The sequence below is a fragment of the Physeter macrocephalus genome, chromosome 1 (assembly GCF_002837175.3).
Source record: "Physeter macrocephalus isolate SW-GA chromosome 1, ASM283717v5, whole genome shotgun sequence".
Taxonomy (NCBI): Eukaryota; Metazoa; Chordata; class Mammalia; order Artiodactyla; family Physeteridae; genus Physeter; species Physeter macrocephalus.
The window spans coordinates 98,587,858-98,599,570 of record NC_041214.2 but is presented as its reverse complement, the minus strand read 5'-3'; positions in this window follow the sequence as shown (position 1 = coordinate 98,599,570).

The following is an 11,713-nucleotide window of genomic DNA, read 5'->3' as shown; positions in this document are numbered from 1 at the left end:
GGTGATGCGCGGGCTCCCTCCTTCGCCCTCGTCAGTCCGCGGGCGTCACCTCCCGCCGGCAGCAGCACAGCCGCAGGGCTTCCAGGGACCGAGCCCCCTGTCACCTCAAGGTTACACAGCGGGTGGGAAGGCAGAGGAGAGAAAGCTGGGTCAATTGCAAGTCGCAATCCTGTCCCTCCCAGTTTTCCCTTGCTTGGGGGCTACAAAGAGCACGTTAGCTTTGCTCTGGCTGTTGGCACCTGTTTCTCTAGGACAGGCAGTGGGGAGACGCGGAGCAGCGGGCAGGAAGAGTTCTATGTATCGGCAGGAAAAGACCTTTGGAAACTAAACAGGAATACCTTGTCTTTAGCGTACAACAAAGGCGAGAAAATCAGCTCAGGTCAGGGCCAGGGACGATGATCCTTCATCGCTGAAAAAAACGATAAGCAGGCTTCCTCATTTGAGCTTTCCATTTCCCATGATGAAATACAGGCCCCACGGACAATTGCAAATGAGTTACTTTTGGGTGGCGTGGGGGGAAGGAGGGTAAATGGAGCAGATGGGAAGTGAGATGACTTCTGTAGGTGTGGCCAAATTTACCCCGCGGTGAGCTTTTTTTCTTAGTCTGGAAACATGGCACCAGCATGTATTTTCCGTTCATTCAGTAATATTGTTAAAAAACGATGAAAGAAGACAGTATAGGTGATACAAGCAAACTTTATTCAACACTTCATGAAGCCAGCAGTCTCTGGTCTCAAGGGCCCAGACATCTGCAAAGCAGGGCGGAAGGCAGGATGCTTTTATAGGATAAAGAATAAGGAACAAAGAAGTAAGTATAGAGCCCAGACTGGCTGACTGGTTACACTGTTTCTGGTCAAACGCATCATTTGCAAGGACACGAAAGTTATCTAAATTTCTGTTTGTTGACCTAGCACCCTGGGCAGGATTGGCTCTATCTTGACCTGGGAGAACTGAGGAGATGCGAGCAAGGAAGATCAACCCCATTTGCAAGCGCTAAGGGTAGGGAGTTGATGGGAGTTAGAGCTTTCTCTCCCTGTGTTCTGACCTCTTTTTCTCGTTTAAATAGGTTGAAGCCAATTGTGGCATGGGATGAGTGATTTGCATATCTTATTTATTTATTTTTAGCAGTCTTGGGTTTTTTTTTCTCCCCAACTAGGACAGTAGATTTTATTCAGATTTTCCATACAGACGGACAAGTTGGCTTTAAAAATTGTCAGGTAAGGCATTCCTTTAGAAGGCTTTGCTCTCGCATACAAAGGCTTTGGGGAAGGTGCACAGCTTTTTGCTAACTGAGAAATGATGTGCTCTTGCATTCTGAGAGGGTTGGAATTAGGTGCTTAAAGGAAGACGGTGTCTGCTTTCCTAATAAGGTGGGTCATTTGCTAGTTCGCAGAACATACAAGTAAAGGCATTTTGAGCTACGCACAATCAAGAGTCTTGGTACATAGGATTCTGGCCAGCAGACAAATTCTGTGCTCACTCACTTTGGTGATTCTCTCTGGGGACTGGCACATTTGAGAAAGATCTTAGTCTCATGATATGTTCAATGTACTATATAACTAACTTTAAAAGGTAAGTGACAGTAGAGGTTAAAGTGTATGGGGGGAGACCCTGTCCATACCAGAGTAGGATTGGGTCACAGTCAACTTCTCTGATGCTTTCTTTTTTTAGGGAAATAGAAAAATGGAACATATATACATTTGCACAAAATTAGGACTTTGATACTTTGAATGTCTGAGTCTTGAATCTCCTAGTCAAGTCCCTCAGTGTACAGACACAGAAACTGAGGCCCAGAGAAGCGAAAAGACTTCCATGAGGTTGCAGTTGGGATAGGACCTGTCGGATTTACAACCCTAGTCTCCTGATTGCAAATTCAGGGCTTTGCCTAGCTTACCTGCCACTTCTTATTTCTCTGAATTTCATAATAGAGGCACCTCTGAAATTCTTTCTTTTGAAGAGATATTCAAAAGAACTGTGGATCTTCCAGGACAGGTGTGTTTAGTCTGAGCATCATAGGCCAGTACATTTCACACTGTGATGTGCAAAAGATTTGTGAAAATGCAGATCCTGATGATCTGGGGCAGGGTGAGATCGCATTGCAGTCCAGCTCTTGGAGGTACGGATGCAGCCACTCCATAAGTGTTGAACGGCAAAACTGTGGCCAGCATCTTTCCTCCTTGCCTTTCCTTTCTCACTGATAGAACAGACCTGGGGATTTCAGGAGCCCTTGTTTTTCGCTTTACCAGGACACTGTGCTCCCTCGGCTAATCTGGATGTCTTTCACTGCTTTGTCCTCACCCAGACCTGAGACCGTTAGAAACAGTCCCTAGAGACAGGCGTCTTGAGCTGGAGGGTGTGATCTTTTGTCTAGTGACTTAGCACCATTTAACTTGCTTCCAACAAAACCTTTCACACATAAGCAACTTGCTCAAATCTGATGGTTAAAAAAGTCTTTTTTTTTTCTCTCGCACAAGTGGCCTCCCAGCTGCAGCTCATTTCTCTCCTTCTGGGAGTGCAGCTGGCATGCTGCATGCTCACAGCCATGGCCCTGCCCCTGTGGCTCAGCAGGTCTCTTTGTGCATTTCCCCACGGGTTGCTTCTGTCCTGCACTTCTTCTCCAGCTGCGTGTGATACCGGGATTCAGGCCTGAATGCCTCTGTGCACACTCTGAGTTGAGCAAACAGCTGAGCAACGACAGGGCAAGACCCTTCGAAGGCAGACAAGCTTCAGTGGCACCCACTTCTCCCTTCTCTGATGCTTGCCTGCCTCCGGGGTGCTCTGCCGTGGCTCTTTAAGTTGCTCTGTGAGCTTTTTTTCAATCTTTCTTACTATCAGCTTCAGCTGTTCTCAGGAGAGAAACAATTTAATCCAAAATATAACACACATTCACCAGACTTTTATTAAGGCCTTACTGTGTGAAACAGGGGTAGGGAGTCTGTAGAGTGGTAGAGAAGGTGAGCTCTGAGGTCTGACTGCCTAAATAATTAAATCATAGCTCTACACTTATTAAATATGGAACCACCCCAAGTATTCGTTTTATCATCTGTAAAAATAATAATACCACTTATACATTATAACAATCATAATACCTACCTCATGCGTTTGTTATGAGATTTTCCACGCAAAACATTTAGCTCAGTGCCTTAGCAAAGGGATCAATAAATGTTAGCCTCTAAAATTAGGGTCCTGAACCCAATTCCAACATGGCGGGGTGGTGGGGAGGTGTCCCACACCACCAGCTATTCTCCAGACACCAGCTGGGTGTCCTACAATTCAACTCAATTCCACCACTATCTACCCAGAGATAGCAGATTCCACTAGTAAAGTGCTCAGTCTCGCAAGACACTCTCCACTTCAGACACCAGTCACAAGCCCTGGTTGCTCCCTGTGCTTCTAACTGATTGGCTACAAATTGGAGGTTCCAACGACCCCTCCAATTCAGGATGCCAGTTGCAAGTCCACGTTATTACCTGTACCTCTGACAGACTGGCTATAAATCAGAGGTTCCCATGACCCGCTCCTTGGATTTGATTAATTTGCTAGAGCAGCTCACGGGACTCAGGAAGCCCATTTACTCACTAGTTCACTGGTTTATTATAACAGGATATAACTCAAGAACAGCCAGATGGAAGAGATGCTTAGGGCAAGGTATGGGGAAAGGGTGCGGAGCTTCCACGCTCTCTCTGAGCGTGCCTTTCTCCCCAAATCTCCCCGTGTTCACCAACCTGGAAGCTCTCCAAACCCTGTTTTGGGTTTTGTATGGAGGCTTCATTACACAGGCATGATTGATGAAACCACTGGCCATTGGTTATTGATTCAACATCCAGCCCTTCTCTTCTCCCAGGAGGTCAGAGGGTGGGCCTGAAAGTTCCAACACTCTAATCACATGGATGGTTTTCCCGCCCAGTCACCTCATTAATATAACAAAAGACACCTTTATTGCTCTCATTACAGGAAATTCCAAGGGCTTTAGGGGCTCTGTGTCAAAAATAGGGATGAAGATCAATATATATTTTTATTATAAATCACAATATCACAGCCTCTATTAAGATGACAATATTCCTGTCCTCAGAGAGTTTATAGAGTAATGGAAAGTTTGAAGAATAAGTACATCAATTACTACAATGCAAAAATAGATGGATAGATAGATAGATAGATAGATAGATATGCAGAGGGAAATGTTTGAGACAGACAGATGTTTGAGGAGGGCCAATTGTAAGTGAAGTCACAGAACTCAGGGAGTGAAAAGCAGTTTTTAGTGAGCCGCCTGAGGAGTTTAACACAAAGGTAAACCCTGCCCCAGCAATTGGCAAAGTATACCTTCAGGCTAAGAATGGCTTTTACATTTTTTAATGGTTGACAGAAAATCAAGAGTAATGATATTTCATGATCCCTTACAATTATGTAAAATTTAAATTTTGCTGTCCGTAAATAAAGTTTTATTGGAACACAGCCATGCTCATTCATTTAGGTAGAAGCTATAGATTATTTCTGCCACAGTGACAGAGCTGAGTGGTTGTGACCGAAACCTTATGGCTCAGAAAGCCAAAAATATTTACTACCTGGCCGTTTGCAGAAAGAGTTTGCTGACCTCTGGACTGTCCATTTAGGAGGATGCAAGAAAACTCTCCAGCCAACGAGGTAAGGATTGGTAAGAATTTGCTTACCTAGTTTCAAAAACAGAGTGACGCAGGGTGTGTGGGGTTTCAGCAGACACGCAAGAAGGAAAGATGTCTGTGGAGGGCCAAACTGTAAGTGAGGTCACAGACTTTTGCAGTGAGGAGTGTGTTCGGTAAGCAGCATGTGGATGGACTTAGCTAAGGTAACGGGCGCGCTCATGAGAGAAGCAGGAAGGGCAGACTGGGTCCATTCCGTGAATTTCTCAAATGCTGAAGCAATGCATATCTTCTTAGCTTGCTAAACAACGGGAATATTTTAAGATTTTCTGGGGGAGAGGGGGAGACCACATTATGATGAAACCATAACTCTATTTTAGCTTAGTCTCATACAATATGTAGCATAGAGTGGAAGACAGACCAATTAAGAGAGCTTCTATAGTGTTAGCTTTCAGGGTCTGTTTTAAACCTTAAAATAAGGGAATAATGTTCCAAGGTGGAATTTCAGACATTTGGTAAAAGGAGAATCTTTGTCTATGTCTTTCCTGTACACCCACTCCGCTACTGCCACTAGCTATGCCGTTATTACCTTGATTCTCCACAGTGATTTAAACCTTCCGTTGTATGTTTCTGGGGTGCACAGCCAGGCTGATGTGCACCCACTTACTAGAGGCTGCAGAGGTACCAGGCAGGTACCAGGGTTTGACATGACTTTTGCTATGACTTCAGCTTTGGGAGAAACTAGGGGATTATTCTAACCTAGAGCCATCAAGTTGCCCCAACCAAAGGGAGAGATAGCTACTGAATAGCCCTGGGAATCTTTAATCCTAGTCTTGGGTCTAGTCCTGAGCCGACAAAGGAGTACCATTGATTTCCGATGAGTAAATCAGAATTGTGGGAAGAGTGGTTGCATCATCCTACCTTCCTGGAACTCTGGAGTTCATGACAGGGCTTCCCCATGTTACTACACGTCTGTAAAGCTCCCCGTTTTTTTGGAGTTTCACAGTGCCGGGCACGAACTTGGTGTTCTGTGTGGCTCTTTGGGTCATATCAGAGGGTTATGGCACATCTCATAGTTGTCTCTGCATCAAGAAGAAAGGAAAGGAATTTTCATTGACTTTAAGACCTCAGAATCAGACTTAATACCTCCTTAATTTTACCCAATTACCCAGCCTAATTGTTCTGGCTCAAAGATCAGGTTATCATAAATCCTTGGAAGGTAGGTTCATCTGGATTAATCCAGAATTTGGAGAATTTGCTTACCTAGTTTCAAAAACAGATAAAAGGGAATTTTCTCTCTTTGATGGCTTCAAAGGGTGCAGTGTTTTCCCCCTGCAGAACCACAAAGCTGGTTCTTTGTGCCACGATGAACACCGTCACTAACCTCCTGCAAGGAGCTATGTGGCATAAATAGTATGATATTTTTTGAGAATATAGTCAGAGCAACAAGTATGACGTCCATGGAACAGTTCTAGATAGATTTCCCTATCTGCCTCAGTACAATTGTGAGTCAAGTAACAGGGATACTTGGTTTAAGAAAAAGGCAATGTTTAATTCAGGAACTCTGGCTGGATTTATATCCTCAGCCTCGGGAATAAATCTTTACCACCTGCTCAGCCCCTTCCCTCTGATAAGCATAAGAGTGACTCCAGTTTATTCATCTGCTTTTCGCATTTAATTAAATAGTCGTGACCCCTGACCTGAGGCCCTCCCCCGACACGTCCCCCAGTATTGCTTTCTCTGCTCTCTTATATTTTCTTGCTCCTGCTTTCAGAATTAATAGCAAACCTGGTCTCTAGGCTGTTCTCAACGTCTCAAGTGTGAATCTTCCCTGTCAAGATCTTCACAAGGAAAATGAGTCACAGCATCGCCTGGGTGATGAGGTCATGATACCACAGTCCCTGCTTTGAAAATGTATTTGTACTTTGCTACTGTAGAGAGATTTTGACAGGGGAAGATGAAATTGGGGTGACAGCTCTGAAGCCTGTTCTTTTAGACACTGGTAACTAGCTCAGCCTTGGCAGGCACTGGCAGTGACAAAGTCATGCTCTGGATTCTCCCAGCCTGCACTCCACTTTTCGCCCTGCCTGGGAACCTGGAGAAAATGCCTGCAGAGAGTAGACCAGCCCTGTCTTTCTAGGGTCATCTTACCTCACGTGCAACCTGAGTTCAAATTCTGGCTCTGCTACTTAGTAGCTGTGTGATTTAGTTATTTAATGTCCCTGTGCCTAAGCCCCTTCACCTGTAAAATAATAGTACCCATTGCATAGCTTCGTTAGAATTAAATTTAATAAATCTATTTGTGTATGTATATATATAAAGCATATAATAAAGTGCTTAGAAGAGTAGTTGGCACATAGTACTATATAATTTTTCAATTTATTATTAGAATTATTTTCTGCAAGGATCTGAGGGTACTTTATAGTACCTTTAAAGAGGTTTTTTTTAGGAGAGCATTTATTATTTTTATGAAATATGCATATTCCTGAAAAATTCCTCCATAAGCTATCAGAGATAGAAAACCATAAAATATTTATCAAATAATGCACCCAATCCCTAGTCTCCAGAAAGCAGCAATTTTCACTTCACTTGTATTGTCTTCTTCTAGGCAATTATTTGTTGAGTTCTTAAATAGTATTTTAAATAATATTTTACAAATACTATTTTCTTTCATCCTCAAGAAATTCTGCACAGTAAGTATTAGTATCCCAGTACAAGGGATGAAGAAGCCGAATTCTAAAGAAATTAAGTAATTTATTCCAGGTCACACATTTGAGCCATGGCTGAACCAGAATTTGAACTCAAATTGTTTGAGCCAAAAGTTATGCCGAACCATGTAATCAATGAATGTCAGTGCCTGATGACGTAGAGAGAATTTGATGCCAAAAACAAAGGGAGAGGCAAGAAAAGAAGAATGACAAGAATAACAACATTAGCAAATTTAGACTCAGGTATGATTTACAGATTTTTCTGGGGTTTTGTGTATTTTCCCTTCAACTACCCAACAGCTTGGGGATCGAAATCCAGTTAAAATGGAAATAAGTCTATTTTTCTTGAAACCGTATGCCACTTACCTGACATCCTCACCTCTTCCCACCAAAAACAGTCAATTGTTTTTTCCACGCATGGAAGAATAAAACAACATAGCTTCTAGAATCAGAAAGAAAACATACCTGCTCTTTTTTTTCTTTAGATTTCTCAGGTACTGTTCTAAATGTGCAATCACTTACCTGGTGATTGATATAGACCATTAAGGCATCTGCAAACTATTGTTGACAGATAGCAATGTCTCTGCAAAATCATCCCACCTCATAGATATAAGCATATTGTACAAAGAAATATGCTTGCTGTGCCAGTGCAATTTCAAGAAAAATCACCTAGTTCCCCCTTTCAAACATGTTCCTGACCCTAATTCCTCCTATATAGAGATTCTGGAGCCACCTCTGTTATAAGATCAGAAATATAGACCAATTCTGTTCATTAAAAAGTACTTCAACTAGTCTCAGTACTAATATTAGGATTGCTACGTATTCGGTGACACCTGCTTTTTCTTTTTCTTTTTTCTTTTTCTGAGTGTTTAGTGTTGAATTCTTAGACTGAATTCTCTGTTAGGTTCCTTAAAATGTAGGGAAATTGGAGGCCTAGGTTTAAGACCTGTTCTAGCATTTATGGGGTCTTCCATCAATCCGGGATTTGGTTTCTTCATTTTACAAAGGGGATAGCACACTTGCTCAGCCTACTTCATTGTAATTCCTTGAGGAACAATTTTATGAGGTGGAAAGTACTTCATAACCTGGAATATAAAAATTCAAGTTACTGTCATTTCTTTTAAAGCAAATGGCATCTTGAGTTCTCCATCTCCCATCAACTAGGCTTCATGATGACGTGTGCTCTGAAGACACGTTATGTACCCCCCTGCATATTACATACACTGATACTCGGAGGGGCTTCACTAACTAGCCGATGGGGGTACACTGGGTAGAGCTGGAAATCGCAAATCTTGATGTCCCTCTTTCCTCAGGGCCACATGCTCCTAAGCTAATTCCCCACAAAGTGTCTGTCATCTGCATCCACAGCTTTTACCAATGATGAGTAAATAGAATAGCTCTCGGAACCTGCAGGGCAGTTGTTTTCTTGAATGTGGAAGGGATATACCCCGATGTTGAGATAGAAATATGAAATAGTAGCTATATGAGATTTTTTTTTGTGGGATGAGGGGTGTCAGGTAAAAGGTATATATTTTGAGAATGAACAGACTTCTAGTCTAAGTGAATTTCCATCACCAAGTTGCTGGACCATGTAGAGGTTTAGACATGGATAAGATTAGAGAGGATTTGTGTGTATTAGGTGGTAGAAGAGTGGGATTTACCCTTGACAATGTAAACAGATCTGCCCCCTTCCCAAGGATAGGAAAGAGCTAGATTGAGTATGTGGTCTACTTTAGATGGTTTTTTGCTTATCTCTCTGAGGATAGATAGTACTGTAGAGTTAAGGAACTGGACTCTCCCCTCCCTGGACTCCTCTCCAGCAGTCATGGAGATGAATAAGTTCTCGGACTCAGTCTAATGGTAATGTAGAAATTACTCTGAGATGAGAGTGATGATGATGACAATGATTATGATGAGAAAATTAGCTGTCCCTTTTTGAGCACGTAAAAAACGTCAGGGACTGTGCTAAGTACGTTATATACATCAACTCATATAATCCTCACAACAACCCAGTGAGATAACCCTGTTATTCCCCCATCTTACAGATAAGGAAACTGAAGTTAACTTGCCCAAGGTCAAGAGCTGGTAATTAAGTGGCAGAGCTGTGATTTGAACCTATACATATCTAACTCTACAGCCCATGTGCTTACCCACCAGGGAATACTGGCTTCCTACAATCTATTTTAAAAAGCACTAAACAAGGAGTGGGCTTGAGGGAAGGCCTGGTCTTTAGAAGCTGGATCACACTGAGCTCCTTTCTGTTTCCTAATTTACCTCAATTATAAAACAGGCACAGTGATGTGTTCCTCACATGGTTATGAGGAGAACTGAACTGAAATACTAATATGTGGTATACTCATTATAAGAGTAAGAGGAGAGAGGGATATGGCTGCTGGAGAACAGTTTGACGAAGGCCCAGAGCATTAGTTTCCCAGAGAGAAGCACTGATACCCAGCCAGTTGGCTGTGTACTGCCCATTTACATGCTCTCTGATCACTAACATAGCATGGCACATAGTTACTAAACAACAACTACAAATAAATATTTCTGGAGCATCAACCACGTGCCAGCACTGTTTTAGCCACCAAAGCTCTGAGGATTGTACAAAACTGACAAGGTCCTGCTTCCAGAGAGTTTATAGTCCAGGGGAAGAGTCAGTTAAAAATGAAATACAAATATATGTCAGGAGAATATAAGCACAAAGAAGGAAAAACAAGATAAACAGACCAACAGTGACAATATTTGGAGAAAGGCATATAGTAGAGAGGATGAGGAATGTCTCTCTCACTCACTTGTTCACTGAACAAAATTTATCAGGTACTGCTGACTTAGAATGTAATAAATTACATTTCATAATGAAAAAGGTTTAATTAAGAAAAACTAAATCAATAATCACTATTCAGTATAGCAGGAAGAAATAGCGATTTAATTAAATATTTATCTCATCATGTTTTATATTCCTGAACATCCAACCAGAGACATTTTGTGGTGTCATACCTGAAAGGAAGGCAGTTTTTGGCGAAAGTTACCTGGGCCTTCTCTTCCTGCTGGTTGGCTCTGAGCACCTTCTCCAGCAGCTTGGGGTGTGGTTTGCTCTCGGGAATGCTCAACTGGGTGGAATTCACCTGTGATGGTGGTACAGTGGGCTGTCTGCTGGTTAGGCGGCTTTTCTCTCTTTTCCCAGATGTACTGGCTGCCTGCTATTCTCTTGTCTTTCCCCAGTTGACAGCAAAAGCCTCACAGTCCCTCTCATAGTCTGGAGTGTGAGTCCAGCCTCTTCAGCAGCCTGATAGGGAGTCCCTCTATCTTGTTCCCAGCTCAGTGGCCACTGTTCCCAGCTCATCATCAACTTTCTGAAATGGCACTAATTGAGAGGTTCAAAGTTTGGATTCATTCAACAAATATTAATTGAGTATCTGCTATATGCCAGACACCATTCTAGAAACTGGAGATTCAGCTGTGAATGAAATAGACAAAGTGTTTCATGTGCTGACTTTTGTCTGTTAGAAGGTGCCAATGATAATATGCTCTTTGCCTCATCTCCATCTTTGTGGGACAGCTAGAGTTCTACATATACAAAATAAAATAAAAGATAAGTCTTTTGAATGGAAACTGAGTTCTCCACCAGTAGTACTTTATACTGGGTTGAATATGCCACTTCGTATACTTTAGGAAGTAGCTGGGCTGTACATGTTAAATAAATAATATATGAAAGTGAGGTGAAGACCCATATCTTGATCACCAGCTATTTTCTTAAAAGTTCACATTACTATTCCAGTTTCCAGTGTGGGATATTTGGTTTTCTATATAGTCAGCCAATCAATGAGCATTTCTTGCCCACTTATTATGACTCTGGAGCTGCAGCGTTATGCTGCACACTTCATCTGAAGGGGAAAAGAGAATCCCCTCACTACCACTGTGCCAGGATTTACAAAGTCACTCTTGATGTCTCACGTTCCCCTGGAGAATTGCTCAGTTGTCATATGTCAGTGCTCCCACCTGCCCAGGAACTAAAAGAAGACTCTTCACTGGACTGAAAATCAGAGTTAAAAAAAATGGTGGCCATGGTTGGCAAATGCACAACCGTTTCATTATACCTACTTGCATCCTGCTCCCCATCCCCTCACACTCTTAGTTGGATTTTCAAACCACATTGAGTGTTAAGGGACCCCTGTATTCCAGCTGTGCTTATTCATCTTTTATTTTAATTTTTAAAAAAATTTTTTTGGCATTTTATTTATTTATTTATTTATTTATTTTTAACATCTTTTTTGGAGTATAATTGTTTTACAATGGTGTGTTAGTTTCTGCTTTACAACAAAGTGAATCAGTTATACATATACATATGTTCCCATATCTCTTCCCTCTTGCGTCTCCCTCCCTCCCCCC